Source organism: Bos indicus, chromosome 21 (assembly GCF_029378745.1).
Source record: "Bos indicus isolate NIAB-ARS_2022 breed Sahiwal x Tharparkar chromosome 21, NIAB-ARS_B.indTharparkar_mat_pri_1.0, whole genome shotgun sequence".
Taxonomy (NCBI): Eukaryota; Metazoa; Chordata; class Mammalia; order Artiodactyla; family Bovidae; genus Bos; species Bos indicus.
The window spans coordinates 15,403,230-15,421,225 of NC_091780.1; the positions used below are offsets into that span (position 1 = coordinate 15,403,230).

The 17,996-nt window shown below is 48.8% G+C and overlaps 1 protein-coding gene across 2 annotated transcripts in view; it reads right to left on the reverse strand.

Moving 5' to 3' along the window:
• Nucleotides 1–17,996, reverse strand: part of SLCO3A1 (solute carrier organic anion transporter family member 3A1) — a 375,421-nt gene that overhangs the window by 241,028 nt on the left and 116,397 nt on the right. The gene's annotated exons all lie outside the window — the stretch shown is intronic.

Genomic DNA, 17,996 nt, shown 5'->3' on the forward strand with positions numbered 1-17,996 from the left:
ACAGAGATGTCTCAGGTGAGAACACAGAGGCCAGCCTTGGCAACAGCAGGGACATTTCTAACATGTCTACCAGGAAAGAAATCACTGGGTTGGCCAAAAGTTCATTTGGATTTCTCCATAACATCTCATGGAAAGGCCAAACTAATTTTTTGACTCACCCAATATATATAGGTTAGGGTTACCAAGTCCAAAGCAGATTTTGGTAGTGCTCCTGATTGAAAGAGAATAATAACTATAGAGACAGACAAGTGTAAGAAATTGTACTCCATAAGAACAACGAGTTCTTAGTGTCCACATACGATGGCCAGATATTCCAAAGCAATCCTCCTCCTCCTACCACATTATTCATTTGCTCATTCATTCATTTAACAAAGATTCATTTAACAAAATGGCCTGTATGTGCTAGGCATGTTGATGCACACAACATCCGCTTTTACAATGAAAAAACATGGTTCACTCTTCCGGGTAGAATGTGGAGACAGGCTCATGGGCAACAGATGCCATATCACAGAGTGATGATGAAGGATGGCCGTGCCACGTGCATCATTGGAAGGGAGCCCCTGTGTTTGTATGCGGGGATGGGGGTGGTGCTCAGAGAAGGCTTGCAAAGGAGGAGACCCTTGAGCTGACTCTACATGAAGCAACCAGGGTTTGCCAGATCCACGGGGTGGGGGGAAAAGAAAGAGGTTTCCATGCAGAGGTGTTGGTGTGCATGCAAAGCGTAAGGGTACCAATACCCAGGGTCACCCTAAGGGTGACTAATAGCAGTGCAGTGCCTGTCGTTAGGGCACAAAGATGATGGACGTGTATGTGTGTGAGTACATGTGCAAGCGTGTAAGTGCTCTGCACACAGTAGTGGAGGAGGTGTCACATGTCTCCATCCCAGCTGCTTCTCACTCCCTGTCTGAACCAGAACTTCCCTGCATTAGGACCAGACTTTGGTACAATTTGTCCCCATGGTGGTTTTTGGTGACTTATTCATCTCACCTAGTGACCAGATGTGATCAGTTAGAGGCACTGTTCTGCTCTAGTGGGGCCACTTTCATGCTGCATAATAAATAAGAGTTCAGAGAGTTCTAGAATGCCAGTCTATGACTCACACTCTGTCTCCAATGATCCCAGCACTACTCTGCAGAGTTTACTTGAAAGAGAGCTCTCAGGAGGCTAGAAAGCATCATCTGAAAGTATCATCAGCTGAACTCTCTTCCCACTCCTTCCACAAGGAGAGGTGGAGGGAGCCCGGAGCGGGCTGCGGGGCATCCTGCAGACAACTTTCCCAGTCTCTGATCCTACGCCGAAACGGGGTGCATGTGCTTTCCTCCGTAGCCTTTATGATCATTTGCTCTGTCTGAGAAAGTGGACATGTGCTGCGTTTTGATGGATGGGCTGCCTGCCTGGGTACTTTCTGAGGTGACGAGGGAGAGGAATCGAGCAAATGGTCAGAGTGGAAGCATCTGAACAAATAAGGGAAGGAAAAAGAGGGGAGAGAAGATACGATACAGGCATTGCAAAGCCACTTTGCATCTTTGAAGGAAGAGGCAAGACAGAACAGGGGGCAAAGCCTTCCCCTTGATCCGGCTGCCTGAAGATCTGCCCTTGAGAACTCTTGGCATCGAATCTTGCAGACAATGTAGACAGGAAGAGAGCTCATGCCCATGGGGTTTGGGAGACTGCTAAAGCATTGACCTTGACCTTTATTTCTGTGGTGTGTTCTAGTGCCTCTCAGATAGTTGCACTGTTGAAAGTAACCACAGCCCCAAACTGTGCTTTTGATACTTGATGTAACAGCTCCCAGGATCTGGATATTTAATATTTGATAGGTAACAGGATCCATCCAGTCCCATCACTTCATGGCAAATACATGGGGAAACAGTGTCAGACTTTATTTTTCTGGGCTCCAAAATCACTGCAGATGGTGACTGCAGCCATGAAATTAAAAGACGCTTACTTCTTCGAAGGAAATTCATGACTAACTTAGACAGCATATTCAAAAGCAGAGGCATTACTTTGCCAACAAAGGTCCATCTAGTCAAGGCTATGGTTTTTCCAGTGGTCATATATGCATGTGAGAGTTGGACTATAAAGAAAACTGAGCGCCAAATAATTAATGCTTTTGAACTGTGGTGTTGGAGAAGACTCTTGAGAGTCCCTTGGACTGCAAGGAGATCCAACCAGTCCATTCTGAAGGAGATCAGCCCTGGGATTTCTTTGGAAGGAATGATGCTAAAGCTGAAACTCCAGTACTTTGGCCACCTCATGTGAAGAGTTGACTCGTTGGAAAAGACTCTGATGCTGGGAAAGATTGAGGGCAGGAGGAGAAGGGGACGACAGAGGATGAGATGGCTGGATGGCATCACTGACTCGATGGACATGGGAACTGGTGATGGACAGGGAGGCCTGGCGTGGTGCGGTTCATGGGGTCGCAAAGAGTTGGACACGACTGAGCGACTGAACTGAACTGTCAGGAAAATACATACAGGAAAATAGGAGAGAAAATGGGAGCTGGAAGTCAACAGGACCAGGATCAAATGGTGAATCCATCTGTAAAATGGGTTTAATTAATTCATTTCACCTGGGGTTATTGGTCTGCCATGGCATTCATCCAAGACTGGAGTGTCAAGTACTATCTGTCCCCACCTTGTGGCAATGCTTTGGGATTATGTTCCCATATCAGCTCCTGTGTACAAGGGAGGGAGTGAAAGAGGCAAATAGCATTATTAACCAAAGAAAAGCATAACTAGGGTAGCTATTCTACCATAGGACACCACAGAAGCTTCAAGAGGGGATTTGTGAAAGTGAAAGTCGCTCAGTCATGGCCAACTCTTTGCGACCCCATGGACTATACAGTCCATGGAATTCTTCAGGCCAGAATACTGGAGTGGGCAGCCTTTCCCTTCTTCAGGGGATCTTCCCAACCCAGGGATCAAACTGGGGTCTCCTGCATTGCAGGCAGATTCTTTACCAGCTGAGCTACCAGGGAGTTATTTGTACTCTTATAGATTAATCTAGACCCCAGTCCACTTCTGTGTAATCAAACTAGAAAACTGCATTCTGTGCTTCCTTATAACTCTCTGGTATGCTCTGACAATTAAAAAGCTCTTTCATCATGTAGAATTTTTATTTAAAAGAAATATAAAAGCAAGAATTATTGCATTTATTTAGACATAGATTCTTATCATTTAATCACGTCTGTGCCTCTTTATAAAGAAAACCATTAGCAACACAAATGGATTAAGGCATTTCAAAACTAGTTCAGAGAGAAGGTTCCTGGTGGTCCGGTGGTTAAGAATCCTCCTGCCAATGCAGGCGACACAGGTTTGATCCCTGGTCTGTGAGGATCCCACATGCCACAGAGCAACTAAGCTTGTGAGCCCAGAGCCTGTGCTCCACAACAAGAGAAACCACCACAGTGAGAATTCTGAGCACCCCCACTAGAGAGTCACCCCGACTCATCGCAGTTAGAGAAAGCCCACACACAGCAGTGAAGACCCAAGTACAGCCAAAAATGAATACATAAACAGATATTTTAAAAAAAATACTTCAGAGGCAACTCTTCTGGATCATTTACAAAGAGTTTTTGGAAGGGGTTGAATGAGTATGTTGTATACTGAATTTGTACGTTGGAATCCGAATTCTCAGTGTTCTCATCTTAGGAGATGGGGTCTTTGAGAGGTGACTGGGCCACGAGGGTTGGAACCGTCATCAGTGGGATTCAGTTCAGTTCTGTCGCTCAGTTGTGTCTGACTCTCTGCGACCCCATGGCCTGCAGCACGCCAGGCCTCCCTGTCCATCACCAACTCCTGGAGCCTACCCTAATTCATGTCCATTGAGTTGGTGACGCCATCCAACCATTTCATCCTCTGTCATCCCCTTCGCCTACCGCCTTCAATCTTTCCCAATATCAGGGTCTTTTCCAATGAGTCAGTTCTTCACATCAGGTGGCCAAAGTATTGGAGTTTCAGCTTCAGCATCAGTCCTTCCAATGAATATTCAAGGTTGATTTCCTTTAGGATGGACTGGTTTGATCTCCTTGCAGTCCAAGGGGTTAGTGCTTTATAAAAGAGACCCCAGAGAGCAACCATGTCCCCTCTGCAATGTGAGGCCACAGTGAGCAGACAGCCATCTATAGGAACCAGAAAGTGAGTGAGCACCAGACACGGAATCTGCCAGGGCCTTGATCTTGGACTTCCCAGCCCCAAGCCTCCAAAACCGTGAGAAACAAATGTTTGCTGTTTGAGCCACCCAGTCTGTGGTATTTATTTTATAACAGCCTGAACACACACTATGACAGTTTTAAAGCCATTTATAAAGTGATTTGAAAGCAGAGTTCAAAAACACAAATTATGTCTCATCTCTCTTGCTGTCCAAAAAATAACAACTTAGAGCTTTTGTCTTCTCCATGACTAAAGCTGCCCTTTGGAAGTAAAATGCCATACAAATGTGATTTGTGGTAGAGCAGCCAAGCTCTTTGCAGAAGCAAGGGTTCACATTTTTTACATTCTGCAAAGCACCACCTTATCACTCAGCCTCGGGTTGAAACCACGTCTTTACATGAGTCCTGCCAGCTGCTGGCTCTGAGAAGAGTCACCAAAGCCCAGGCATGGCTTTCTACCCCTGCTGAGGCACCCTAAAATGCCCAGGCTGATTGGGACCTGGAGAATGCTAATGCTAAGGGACCCACGGAAATAAATGTTCCTACAATTTGCATTTCAAAAGCACATACCTGCCTAGTGTCTTAACACAAACCTGAGTCCACAAAATTCAGGCGCTGGGCTCAATACTTCGGTGGGGTCATAGCCTGAACTGCTCAGAACTGCAGCTCTGTGCCCAGATCCAAGAGGGGGCTTTCTTCCCAAGGCAGCGTGGGGACACAGCGATGCCACGTTGTGTTCAGAGGGAAGACCATCTCGCTGAGAGGTGCACACGATACAGCAGAGGACACTTGGTCCTCAGAGTCCTCCTCGGCTTAAACTCTGCGCCGTCCATACTCCCCGACTGTGGCCCACTCCGTCGGCACTGGTCTCGGTCAGGACCAAGCCTGGACTCCTCTCTCCTCGGCGGCCCAAATCTGTCACGGAGCAGACAGGCCCTGACCTCATCACCACCATAAGCGCAGTCACTGTGTGGCTGGGGCGGCCCCCGTCACTGTCTGGGTCGTTTCTCCACCTGCCTCCACTCAGCCGCGTTGCTCCAGATCAGAGCGGCCCACAATCTGCTGGGCACCAGCGCCCTGCAGCCGCCAGAGCAAGAGGCATGGGTGCCCTCTGGGTGATTCACCAAGCGAGCCTGGCTAGGGAGAGCCACACTGACTCTAAACACAGCTGCCCCAAGCGGATGCTGATGGCGGCCAGCTTCGAGCTTCCCGAGAGCCCATTCCGGGCTCCCCTTTGAGCTCCCGCTCCCTTCCAACACAGCTGGGGTCTGCGATCCACGTCCTCCTCGGGCTGGACCGGCACAGAAGGCTTTGCCTCTCTCCGGCCAGAGGCCTCCAGCAGCCCATTCTGGGAGTGGAAGCCATTTAGAGCAGAGTGTCCACACTCAGGCCTAAGAACTGCCCTGAGGGCACATGTGCATGCACACACACAGATACACACTCACACACAGACACACACATACATACACTCACACAGAAACACATACACACTCACAGAAACATATACTCACTCACTCACTCACACACACACACACACACACTCAAAAACACAGACATGCAGAGACACACTCAAAGACACACACATACATATGCTCAAAGACACACACATACATAGACACACTCATACAAAGACACACACATACATACACTCACACAGAAACACATACACACTCACAGAGACATATACTCACACACACACACACACTCAAAAACACAGACATGCAGAGACACACTCATACAAAGACACACACATACATACACTCACACGCACAGTCATACATAGACTCACACAGAAACACACACATACCCTCACACATATACTCACACACAGACATGCACAGACTCACACAGAAACAGACACACACAAACATATACTCACAGACACACACATACACTCACACACAGACATACATAGACACACTCATACAAAGATATACACATACATACGCTCAAACACATAGAGTCACACAGACACACACACTCACAAAGACATACACATACATACACTCACACACACAAAGACTCACACCCACATGCAGACTCAGACACACACACACAGACTCATACATACATACACTCACACACAGGTTCACACAGAAATACACACAGACATCCACATACAGACTCAGACACAGACTCACCCACACATTCACACAAAGACACACACATATATACACTCATACACACAGACATACATAGACTCACACAGCAATACACACACACACACTCATACACAGACTCACACAGAAATACACACAGACATCCACACGCAGACTCACATACACAATCATGCAGACTCTCACACACAGAGACTCAGACTCACACACTCATACACTTACACACAGACTTACACTCACATACAGACTCTCACACACAAACTCACACATACTCCTGCTAACTGCCCCCGGCCCAAGGGCACCTTCAGACAAAGAATCCTGTTTTCCTTGCTGCTTCTCCGCAGGGCACACCCTAAGGCAAGTCTTGCCCACTCCAGTCACAAGGCCAAGCCGGTGAGACGGGAAAGAGGCCGCTGGCAAGAGCGGGGAAGAAGGGCGAGGGGAGCTGCCTGGAGCCGGGTGTGGGTCCTGAAGCGGACAGTTAATGAAGGGTATTGTTAGAGAGCCTGAAGTTGAGACAGCCGCAGAGGCCCAAATGAGGCTGTTCCTCACAATGGAGGGCATTTCTTTTGACCTGTCAAATCTAGTTTTAAAAGTCCTTCTTCAGTTCCACGCAGAGTCCGGGAATTCGTGTGGCATCACGGGCTTCTAACTCACCTTGGGGCATTCAACCACCCACGGGGCTAAGGGTCTCTTTCTGAGGACCCCGAGAGCGAGGTCTGGCTTGGGGCCCCAGGTGCAGAGATGGGGCGGGGGTCCTCACATGTCTTCTCTTGAATCCCCAGGCTGCTCTCACTCTCCTGTGCTCTGATGCACTGGGCTAACAGTCACCTCTCTCTCCCCCGGAATCTCTGAAAGCCCTCAGCCCCACAGCACGTGTCTTCTGTGTGCTGTCACCAAGGACAAGTCCCCCGGAGCCTGTCGGAGGAGACTCTGGCTGTGGTTCTCTGGATAGCCAGCACAGAACAGGTGGGAGAGTCTACAGGCAGGACTTGAGGCCATGTTAAACAGTGCACAGAAAGCAAGCCCAGGATCAGGAACAGGAGGTCGCCCGGGAGCCTCTGGGTTCCAGTCCTGACCTCCTCACATCAGCACCTGATGCTCTGTGACCACCAGCGCCAGCCAAGTTGATAATCCTGAGTGAGTGTTCTGGCGCCACCACCAGCTTCCTTTTTCTGCCAACTTGTTTTCATAAATGGAGGACACCCTGATTGCCCATCCACACAAGTACCGCCTCCCACAGAAAAGTCGCAGCACACACCCCACAGTCAGATCCAGTGTGACCTGGGGTATCTGTTGTTTCTCCTGAGCACAGCACTCAAGAGTTCATGGTCTCAGGGTACTGCCCCTCCTCCCCTGGACTGCTAATATTTCTAATAATCCTCTGCAGAGGATTTAGCTGCAGAGAGACATCTGGGCATACTAGGGGTGGGGGAATGCGCGGAACAGCCTGAGGGGACCAGTGGGCCCTGCATCCATCGCAGGCTCCTAAGTCATCCTGTGGAAGGTTCCTCCGGGTTTACGACCTCCTGCAGCCACTTCCACTGCGTCACCCTCCCTCCTTCCCCTGCCACCTTCCCTGATCACTGCACGTCTCTCCCACCGCTGTTTTTCCAGGTTTCACTTATTTCCTGTTTTCCCTCTCAGGTCACAGGAAATCCTTGCTCCATAGCTCTTAAAATTTCCACTCCATTCTGTGCACCTCGCATGCCACTTCCTGCTGAAGACTGTGACCTTTTCTGAGAATTTCCAAAGGACCTACAGAGGCTTTCTTGGACCCTGTAAGCCTGAGAGGTGGCTGCCCAGGGTCCCAGAAGAGCCAACTCAATTCAGGGCTCAGTCACATCCCAACTCGTGACCTTGAGTAATTACCTCTAGTCATCTGACTCTGGTTCCTTCTCCCACACGACAGCATTAACAGTATCTTTGCCCCAAGGGTTTTCATAAAAAGCAAATGCATTCACGCATTCACTCAACACACACTGAGTCCCTCCTATGTTCCGAGAACCGTGTTAAGTTTTAAAGATGTAACACTGGATGATGCACTCTCACAGGGCTTGCGTTCTGTTGAGGAACAGCAAGAGACAAGGAAATACATAATATGCAAAGTGAAGATAAGTGGTGTAAAGAAAGGGAAAGCCAAGGAAGGGGGCCGAGAGTGAAGGTGGGAGGTGAGTGGTGGGGGCAGGCTGTTCAGGGAAGACCTTACCGATGTGGTGACAGAGGAACAGAGGCCTGAGTGACATGGAAGAGCACGTGCAAAGGCCCTGAGGTTTGATCTACACGCAGGGTAAATGCACTCAAAAGTGCTCTGACGGGGGCTTCTCTAGTGGTTCAGTGGTTAAGAATTCACCTTGCAATGCAGGGACACTACTTGTTTGATCCCTGGTTGGGGAAGATCCCACTTGCCTCCAGGCAACTAACTAAGCCTGTGAGCCACAACTACCGAAGCCAATGTGCCTAGAGCCCATGCTCCTCAGCAAGAGAAGCCACTGTAAGAAGCAGCCCGCACACCGCAACTGGACGGTAGCCCTTGTTTGCCGCAACTAAGAAAGCTCACACGCAGTAACGCAGACCCAGTGCAGCCAAAAGAAAAACATTCATTCATCTTTAAAAAGGCGCTCTGATCACCTGAGACATGGATGATCTCTGGAATCCCACCCACCTTTGACAGATATTTTCAACAAACCCTCCTTTGTGTCCTCAGAGCAGAACGAAAGAGCTGGCCTTAGGCACCTCAATTCTCCTTCCCAAGAAGACTGGCTGCTGCTACAGATGCCCTTCAGAGCAAATCTGCACAAGCGTTCCTTCGGGCAAAGGAGAAAAGCTACCCTGAGTTCAAACCCTGGCACTTGGCAGAGCAGCCCTGAGGCTGCCTTTGTTATCACACCCTCACCAGCAGTCCAAACCTAATGAATCTTCTACAAATGCTTTTCGGAATTCTGCTGGGGTCGTGGGTAATGCAATTAGGAGATAAAGAAGTTGACTGGAATGAGACGAACTCAAAGATCACGTTTCAGACAAATCCACTTAAAGTCGAGGGTTCTTGGTGCAGGAGGAACAAATTTCATTCAGAAAAGAGAAGTTCTAGGGAGAAAGGAACACAATCAGTTCTGAGGATGGAGTCAAATAAAGCCAAGTAGCTGAGCAGAGTAAAACTAGGAGAGACATCAAGAGGGTAACTAGGGGACTTCTCTGGTGGTCCAGTGGTTAAGAATTCACCTGCCAAGGCAGGGGACTCAGGTTCAATCCCTGGTCAGGGAACTAAGATCCTACAACCAAGCCCAAGCCCCACAACTAGAGAAGACTGAGCATTATGACCAAGATCTAGCACAGTCAAAATGAAAATTAATAAAAAAATAAAAAGATGTTAACTAGTCTGTACAAAGAAAGGAATCACAAGTGGCAACATTAAAGAGATACCCAGCCAGTCACACAGAAAAGTGGAAACAATGATAAATCAGTCTTATAGCAAATGAATGCCTGCTGGGACAAGTAACACAGCTCTCTAAAAATACAATCATAATTTGAAACCAATGAGCCACTGGGAGATTTGGGACATGGCTCCAGGCATGAATACCCCTCAAAGACAGCATCTGTGAACTGACTTGAAGATGTCCAACCAAAGCTCTCCTCATTCACATGACGCTTGTACACAAAAGTTTGCAGCAGCATTATCTGTAAGAGTGAAAAAGTGGAAAACATCCAAATGTCCATCAAAGGATGAATGGATCGACCACATGCGATGTACCCCCTAAAAAGAAGTATCTAAAATAAAAGTAAATAAAGTCCTTGTCCTTAAGGCATTTACATTCTGATGTATATTTTGATGTAACAGGACAGAAACTGAACATATAAATAACTATAAAAAACTGAACATAGAAATAACATATATAATAACTGTGCTGCTGCTGCTAAGTCGCTTCAGTTGTGTCCAACTCTGTGCGACCCCATAGATGGCAGCCCACCAGGCTCCTCCATCCGTGGGATTTTCCAGGCAAGAACACTGGAGTGGGTTGCCATTTCCTTCTCCAATGCATGAAAGTGAAAAGTGAATGTGAAGTCGCTCAGTTGTGTCCGACACTCAGCGACCCCATGGACTGCAACCTCTCCAGGCTCCTCCGTCCATGGGGTTTTCCAGGCGGGAGTCCTGGAGTGGGGTTCCATCGCCTTCCCCGATAATAACTGTGGAGCAAACCTAAAGCTGACAGTGGTGGGGCAGGGAGTGCAGGCGAGAGAGAAGGGGGGCTACTTTATGGAAGGCCACAGGAGGGCCCGTTTGATAAGATGCTACCTGAGCACAGCCCTAAGCCAAGTGAGGGAGAACCAGGAGGATGTGGGGAGGCAGGCAGCGGGGATGGCAGATGCCAAGGCCCTGGGGAAGAACAGGCCTGATGAACTGAGAGCCGCAGAGAGGCCAGTGTGGCTGCAGGAGGAGACAGGGCCAGAAAGACAGAAGGGCCCGATCACATGGGCCCCGCAGGCCTTGGTAAGCCCAGCTTTAATTTTGTGGCTTCTGTGCGGGTGCACAGGGCACCAGAGGCCTTGTTCACAGATGGAATGGAGCAGATCCACTCTGGAGTTTTAGATCTTTCTGTGGGCCGCAGTATCAGAAGCGACTGGGGCAGAAGTCAGGAGACAAGTGGAGAACTATGGAATCATGTGGGGACAGAAGTCACAGAGGCTTGGATAGGAAGGGCACCGAGGTTGACCGTACGGGGCAGAGACACCTACCTATCAAATTTTCCAAGGGTCCTGGGTTGGGTTTTTGGTTCTTTCTCCCCAGGGTCTGGCCTCAGTAGGGAGACAGAAAAATTTTCTGTAAGATGATACAGAAGCCAAGTTCCCTGCTGCCTGTTCAGACAAGGTTAAAGAGCTCTTGATGCCAGGGGCTGTTTCCCATTGCCAGATGAGCCATTTACCTCAAGTTGTTTTCTTTTCATCATTTGCAAAGTGCTTCCCTTTGAAAAATTCCACTTACTCCACTTACAAATAAATATGCCTGCAGATCAGCAGAGCTGGAGGGGAAAACCCCACAAAGCCAGGGCACCCAGGGTGGCCCAGAAGAGGGGGCGTGGTAATGACCAACGGTGGGTTTTTTATCCCCAACACCTGGGGCTCATTTTGCATCAAGAGCCCTGTAGAGAGGCCACCCAGATTCTGAGCAGCTCAGACATCAGCAGTGCTGGCAGGAAGTCAGAGATAAGGGAATTATCACGACCAGACTTTTAACTCATTTTCATCCTCCAAAAGCTGGCTCTGATCTCCAAGTACCCATGGATGGGCTTCCTAATTACCTGCCTGGGGAAGCACTCTCCTCCTCTTCTCCTCGCTTTGAAATAAGAGCCCCAGCCCAAGCCTTGGAGCCCACATGCCCCAAGAGGCTTTTGGCTTTAGATAAAAGAGTAAAAACACTACCTCCTGTTGGCCAGGGACATTACAGTGACAAAGTCATTTCAAAACTGCGTTCACCAACGACGGGGATGATTTCAGAACCTGTCCAGTATTTATGAACTCGCACCTCTGCCCTGAAAAATGCTGGTAGTTACAGCTTCCACACACACCAACAGGTGGCAGTCATCTATTCTTTGTCTGTTCGTCAGCCCACATATTCATTTCTTTATTAATGGCAAATGCATAAGGCATGACGTGGAGGTGGGCAGGATAGGAAGATGAAACTCATTTGTCAAACCTCTAATGGGCACCTACTGTGTGGTAGCCTGGGAAATGAACACGTGGTCTGAGAGCTGGAAAGAAAATGACAGGTTAAGAGCGGTCAACCTAGTGCAGTGGTTAGTAGGACAGACTGGAGCCAGACTGCCCGGGTTCAATCCCAGTCCCATCACCTCCTAGCTCTGTGGCCTTATGGTGGTGGTGGTTTAGTCGCTAAGTCGTGTCCGACTCTTGCGAGCGACCCCATGGACTGTAGCCAACCAGGCTCCTCTGTCCATGGGATTTTCCAGGGAAGAATACTGGAGTGGATTGCCATTTCCTTCCCCACTGTGGCCTTATGCTAGATACTTAATCTCTTGGCCTTGGTTTCCTCACCTGTGAAATGGGGATAATATTAGACCCACTCCACAGTGTTGTGGAACAGTGGCTCAGCCTATGAAAGTGAGCTGTGATCATTCTTAGGCATGAGCTATAGGAAGAAACAGAGCTGGGCAAGGCAACTGGGGCATGGTGGGAAAACGAGGGGAAGAAACAATGGAACCGCGGTGTGAGAGCCAGGAACATCTGACGAGGGTTCACAGGCAGCAGGAAGAATGCGGCTCAAGACACAGGCGAGGAAGGGCGTGGCCGGGAGTCGGGGGCGTGGTCGGGAGTTGGGTGCCCCCCTACAATGTGCAGTAGCCCCGGCCGGCAACAGAGACTAGGGAGGCTGCACTCAGCACCATCCGGAGGTGGTTAAGGCCAGCAATGGACTTCCGCTGGGATCCTCCAGTTGGGAGGGAAGGGGAGGGTTTTTAGGCTGACCTCTCCCCCTCCAACCAGTCCCTTCCTCAGCCTGCAGTACTCTCCATCCACCAACTTCCTCTTCTGCTAGGAGTCTGGATTCACTTCCCTGGGGAAGCCCGGGGGCTGGGCTCATTACCCTCCCTGACAGGCTCATCACAGTCGCAATAGAAATATCTGCTTCTGCAATTCCACACTGAACTCTGAGGCTTCCTTTGTGGCTCAGATAGTAAATCATCTGCTTGCAATATAGGAGATTGGGGTTCAATCCCTGGGTTGGGAAGATTCCCCCGGAGAAAGGAATGTCTACCCACTCCAGTATTCTTGCCTGGAGAATTCCACAGACAATTTCACACTGAACTCTAGCCCCCTAGGAACTGCAGGGGGCAGGAATTTCTTACTGGGCTTCCTAGGTGGCACAGTGAGTAAAGAGTCCTGCCTGCCAATGCAGTAGATTTGCAAGAGAAAGGGGTTCAGTCCCTGGGTTGGGAAGATCCCCTGGAGTAGGAAATGGCAACCACTCCAGTATTCTTGCCTGGAAAATTCCATGGACAGAGGAGCCTGGTGAGCTACAGTCCATGGGGTCACAAAGAGTTGGACCTGATTGAGCACACAGGCAGCAAGACCTGGCCTCCAGAGAGCACCCCAGGCCTGCCCACTCAGTGGGTAGACATATAATATATATATGCTGCTAAGTCGCTTCAGTCGTGTCTGACTCTGTGCAACCCCACAGATGGCATCCCACCAGGCTCCCCCGTCCCTGGGATTCTCCAGACAAGAACACTGGAGTGGGTTGCCATTTCCTTCTCCAGTGCATAAAAGTGAAAAGTGAAAGTGAAGCCGCTCAGTCGTGTCCGACTCTTAGCGACCCCATGGACTGCGGCCCACCACTGTCCTCCATCCATGGGATTTTCCGGGCAAGAGTACTGGAGTGGGGTGCCATTGCCTTCTCCAATTATATATATAGTATAATACTGAGCCACACTAGGGGCTCAGGGACCAAGCAGAATACGGACCTACACGTATAGCTTGTAACCCAACAGAACCTTGAAGTGTGGTCTGGAACTCCTGGTGCTCCCAACACCCTCTCAGGAGGCTCTATGAGGTCAAATCTGTTCCCAGAATAATACCCAGACCTTATTTGCCTTCTCCACTGTCATCCCCTCTCGAGTGTACAGTGGGGGCTTCCACATGATGTCTGAAGACACTGCCACTTGATGGCAGATGGATGTGTGCCTGGGTGTTCTCAGTTTTAATTTCTTGTACAGTCTACATCCAAAGATATAACCCAGGTAAACACAAGATCACTGGGATTCTTGGTAATTCTGAAAAGTGTTAAGAGTCCTGAGGACAAAAAGTGTGAGACTTGCTCACTGTTGGCAATCAATCCACTCGCCCTTCCAACCCCCTACCCCAAGGAAGATGCTGTTTCATGGGCCAGTCAGCCTCAGAGATGAGACTGGGTGTCCCAGGGACAGAGGCAGTGCCCCACACAGACTCACCAAGCTGCGCAGGCAGGATGCCGCCACCCCACCCTGAGACCAACCCAGCAGACTCCCCACCCCTCCCTCCCAGATCTCCTGCCACCCAATCCCCCACCCCAACCCTGCAGAGCTGAACACAGGGCGGGAAATTCCCACTGCCAACCTCCCTGTCCCCATTCCCGATGACAAGCCGTGGCCACCATCTCGGCATACTCCCTTTGGTTCCCATCCACGCCCTGCCCTGTGGTTTCATGGGTGCAGGCCCCAACAGGAACCTCCTTCTCCGTTGGCAATGCCCCAGTCTATCTGACAGATACTGGCTCCTCCCTGTAGACTCGACCTGCTCCCTGGATCCCCTGCTGAGCCCCTGGGGGAGCCTCTGGGATAGAGTCCCCATCCCATTCACCACCTCTGAGTCTCCTTTGGATTCATCTGCCTCCTTGCCTGGGTTTTGCAGAAGGAGACAAGCTCCAAGAGGACAGTTTGTCCCTAACTCTTCTCTGCAGCCCTGGCAAGGTCCTTCCTGGAGCCCAACAAGTGTTCACTCAATGCATGAAAGAATTAGTGAATGAGTGAGTGACTTATACTTTCTAAGATGACAGTTTATCTGACATTTAGCAACTTTATAAATAGATGTCTTCCTCTACAGGGATGGCCTGGGACCTCTTTCTAGGATTATGGAATGTGATCTCTTTCTAGGATTAGATCTCCCTCCAGGTCTTATCTGCAGAATGAGAAATCCCTCTCTCTCCAGCTGATTCCAGACACAGCGCGCCGCCCACACCCCACCCCCACCACCGCGGCTGACACCTACCCATTTGTTTGGATTCTTTGATTCCATTTCTCTGTGTGACACTGGCCCCCTTTTCCCCTAAATCTGAGACCCTTCCAGCTGCCTCTTCCCTGACCAAGGTGATGGTAACAAGAGAGCTGGCACCTGCCTTGCTGGATTTCACCTCTTCTTCACTGAACCCAGTGATTTGGGAGGAGATCACTAAGGATTAGATTTTGGAACTGGGGTGGAGCAGTGTGGGGGCAGGAGGAAATGTGCAAATACTTGCCGAGAGGATGCAATCAATAGGTGACAACTATAATTCTCAGTGCGATAATTACACCACGTTTACAGAGCTGTGCAGAGATGCCCTATTGATCTCAGAGAAGTATATTTACTGCATCAGAAATGCAGGTGCAAGCCCAGCGCTGCAGTCCATCCTTCCCCTTCATTGATCTTGAAAATGATATCCACACACTAGAGGCCTGAGTGTGCAAACGTGCATCTCTTGCTTCTGTGGTTTTGCTCGGCAATTTATTATCCATTTCAGCCTGCCTTACCCAGATCCATTTTTATCCTCGGAAAGTGGCAAAGGAAAACCATGCATTTATTTACTCAAATCACTGGTACTTATTTCACGCCAAGCTCTGGGTAAAATGCTAGCGAAACAAAGATGTAATTGTTTGCTGCTGGAGTGTCTGAGCACTAGCCTTTGTGGCGATCAACAGCTCAAAATTCTGGTGAAAGGCACTAGTACAAATGTATACTTAAGACAGCCAGAGAGTGAGAGAAAATACTTGCAAAGTACGTATCTGGTCAGGGTCTAGTAAGCAGAAAATATAAAGAACTCTTAACGACTCAGCAATAAAAAGATCGATAACAATTTAAAAACAGGCACAGGATCTGAACAGACATATCTCTAAAGAATATACACAAATGACCAAGAAGCACATGAAAACAAAGCTCTACATCATTAGGCATAAGGGTAATGCAAATCAAAACCACTTCACACCACTTCACTAGCATGGCTACAATCAAAAAGATTATAACAAGTGTCTGCAAAGCTGTCAAGAAACTGGAACCTCGGTAGAATTGTAAAATGGTGCAATGGCTTTGGAAGAGTGTTTGGTAATTCCTCAAAATGTTATACACAATTATGTAATCCAGTAGTTCCACTCCTGAGCATATACCCATGAGAATTGAAAATATATGTTCAGGGACTTTCCTGGTGGCCCAGTAGTTAAGAATTGCCTTCCAATGCAGGGGACATGGGTTCGATCTCTAGTCGGGCAACTAAGATCCCACATGCCACAGGGCAATTAAGCCCATAAGCCACAAATACAGAGAAAGCCCATGCTCCACAACAAAGACCCAGCACAGTCAAAATAATAAAAGAAAATATATGTCCTCCTGAGAAATCTGTATGCAGGTCAAGAAGCAACAGTTAGAAATGGACATAGAACAACAGACAGGTTCCAAATCGGGAAAGGAGTACATCAAGGCTGTATATTGTCACCTTACTTGTTTAACTTATATGCGGAGTACATCATGCAAAATGCTGGGCTGGATGAAGTACAAGCTGGAATCAAGATTGCTGAGAGAAATATCAATAACCTCAGAAATGCAGATGACACTACCTTTAAGGCAGAAAGTGAAGAAGAACTGAAGAGCCTCTTGATGAAAGTGAAAGAGGAGAGTGAAAAAGTTTGCTTAAAGCTCAACATTCAGAAAACTAAGATCATGGCATCTGGTCCCATCACTTCATGGCAAACAGATGGGGAAACAATGGAAACAGTGACAGACTTTATTTTGGGGGGCTCCAAAATCACTGCAGATGGCGACTGTAGCCAGGAAATTTAAAAAGATGCTTGCTCCTTGGAAGAAAAGTTATGAGCAGCCTAGATAGCATATTAAAAAGCAGAGACATTACTTTGCCAACAAAGGTCTGTCTAGTCAAAGCTATGTTTTTTCCAGTAGTCATGTATGGATGTGAGAGCTGGACTATAAAGAAAGCTGAGTGCCGAAGAATTGATGCTTTTGAACTGTGGTGTTGGAGAAGACTCTTGAGAGTCCCTTGGACTGCAAGGAGATCCAACCAACCCATCTTAAAGGAAATTAGTCCTGAATATTCACTGGAAGGACTGATGAAGCTGAAACTCCAATGCTTTGGTCACCTGATGTGAAGAACTGACTTATTGGAAAAGACCCTGATGCTGGGAAAGATTGAAGGCAGGAGAAGGAAGGGACGACAGAGGATGAGATGGTTGGATGGCATCACTGACTCAATGGACATGAGTTTGAGTAAGCTCTGGGAGTTGGTGATGAACAGGGAAGCTTGGTGTGCTACAGTCCATGGGGTCGCAGAGTCAGACACGACTGAGTGACTGAACTGAACCTGGAAATTATACATATGTGTTCAGAGCAGCATTGTAGTAGCCAAAAACTAGCAACAATTCAAATATCCATTGACTGATGAATGAATAGACAAAATATGTATATCCTTACAAAGGGCCACCACAGGCAGCAAAGAAGAAAGGGAAGAAGAAATACAGGGGGTCCAGGCAACACGGCTCCCCATGGGCAAGAGGCTGAAGGATGCTAACTTGGCCAGTCTCAGCCACACCAAAGCTACAGAAACGCATTCAGGAGAGGCAAGGCCTGTGAGAATCCCCAAGATTTCACAGAAAGGCCTGCGTACTAACTGGACTTCCAGGTTAAAGACAAGCCGCTCTTGGTCAGGAGGGGCAAGCATCCCTTTCTGCCACTGGGCCTTCTGAAATGGCCAGGCTTGGCAAGGAGGGGGTCTTATCCTTGTGCACCATGAGGTAGGTCCTGGGAGGGGTAAGCATGGTTATTTCTGAAGAGCCAAGCTTCCTGTGCCCTGTCATGCTGCCCTCCACAGCCCCAGCAGAGGTCCAGAGAGGAAATGCGTAAGACCAAAGGTCAACGCACACAGCGCTGCCCCTGGTATGATATCCTGTGGGTTGTTCCATCCCTCAGAGGCCCCCCGGCAA